We start from the raw sequence: 2,095 nt of genomic DNA, 5'->3' as shown, positions 1-2,095 counted from the left end.
TATTTTAAGCGTAATTTTTCCAATTACACAGATTGTGTCACTTATTTGTTATATTTTATTTATTTAATTGATTGTGATTTTATATGCATTGCATTTAAATAATCGAGTGAAGTTGGTTGGGAGAAAATAATTTTTGTTTTAAAGATGTTTGATATCTTGATGTTAATGATATTTTTATTTCAATTTAGATAAATTTTAATCTTTAATTAAACAAAAAAAAAATTTGCTGGTTATTAAAATGGTTTAAAGTGAGGTTGTGTTAGCAACGCTAAAGATTCTTCTATTGTTTTTAGTGGTATTAACCATCTTTTTAATGCCAATTTGTTTATCTTAATGTATATTTTATTATTTTATAAAACAAAGAATATTGTGTGTGTCAAATTTCTAAAATAAACTTTTAATTTATTTATCTTTTTAATGGATTTTGTTTATTACTAAAAGCTTTATATGCGTATGATTAATATCATCATAAATTATAAATTTATTACTCATACGTTATTTTTATAGTCTTCGTATAACGAAAATTCAATTATTGAATATTAAATATATTTATGAAAACATAAAAGTTTTAGCATCTAATCGAATTTTTCAAAAAAAAAATAATTTTTTTATAAAAAATGGATTTTTGGTAAAAAATTTAATTTTTAAAGAAATATTGGATTTATAGTAAAAATTTGGATTTTTAGTGAAAAGTTGGATTTTTATTGAAAATTTAGATTTTTAATGAAAAATCAAATTTTTGTTGGAAAATTTTATTTTTAGTAAAAAATCTTAATTTTTAAGGAAAAATCATATTTTTACTGAAAATTGGGTTTTGTAGTGAATTTTTAATGAAAAAGTAAATTTTTAGTGAAAAATCTAATAAATTTTTAGTGAAAATTTAATAATTATTAAAAAATAGTAAAATTAGTAAAAATTAGATTTTTTGTAAAAAATTGATTTTTAAAGAAAAATTTTATTTTTGACATTTTAATGAAAATTTGTATTTTTAGTAAAAATTGGGTTTTTAGTGAATACTAATGGATTTTTTGTGAAAAATTAAATTTTTTTAATGAAAAATCGAATTTAAAGTTAAAAATTGTTTCTTAGAAAAAATCGAATTTTTCTGATAAATTGAATTTCTATTGAAAAATTTTTAGTAAAATTTTGAAAAAATGTAAAAATGATAAAAAAATTCTATTTGATGAAATTTTAAATTTTTGTTATTTTTTTTATGTAAAAATACCTTTAAAATCTAAAATTGTAACTTCAACATTTTCTTTTTATTTAAATTTTTTTTAATAATCTTTTATATTTAATAAATTACTTAATTATCTAGTTTATTTGCACTTGTTTTGCACACAAATTTCCACATTTCTTCATTATTTTCAACGATTCCAAAGAAACTTCCATTAGGCCAATAGGCGTATGATTAATTTTATTATAACATTAATTCCATATACCGTATACGACACGTACATATAACACACACGTTTTAAATACGTTTAAATTATAATTTAATTTCAAACACGTTTTTGTTTATTGAACGTTACGAGATTTAAATTTCAAAAACACGTTTCGAACGCTTTAAAGTAACGCGTAACACTAAAGTTTATGCCAGTCAACATAAACTCATTGTTAACAAAATTGTAGGAAATTTAAAAAAAGTCTGTTAGTATTTAAAGTAACATTAGCAATGTTAAATAACATAACCTAAACATCTTTAAGAAAAAAATAAACGATGCTGCTTAACAGTGTAAGAGCTGTTTGAAATGTCAACATGACAAGAGTTTTGTTAGAAAGGACATTTTTAACATGTTGGTAAAATAGAATGATTAGAAATATTAACTTTGAAATTATATTCACAAAAGGTTTTAAAACGAATATATTTCTGTTACGACTACCTAGTGAGATTAAAAACGTACATACACTGTCCTGTAACAGCCTTAAAGTAGGCTATTCAAAGTAATTTAAATTATTTATTACTCTAATGGCCGTGTACTCCTTAAACAATTATTAACTTTAAGAGGATGGTTACAATATACATTCCTAATGTCTGCTTTAAAACATAAACCTTAAAGTATGTTTTAGAAATTATATTATTACAAATCCATTT

The sequence above is a fragment of the Lucilia sericata genome, unplaced genomic scaffold, assembly GCF_015586225.1.
Source record: "Lucilia sericata isolate MDLA Ls3-8-SP2 unplaced genomic scaffold, ASM1558622v1 Contig000699F_arrow, whole genome shotgun sequence".
Classification (NCBI taxonomy): Eukaryota; Metazoa; Arthropoda; class Insecta; order Diptera; family Calliphoridae; genus Lucilia; species Lucilia sericata.
The sequence above is the reverse complement of the archived record's forward strand: the minus strand, read 5'-3'. Positions refer to the sequence as shown.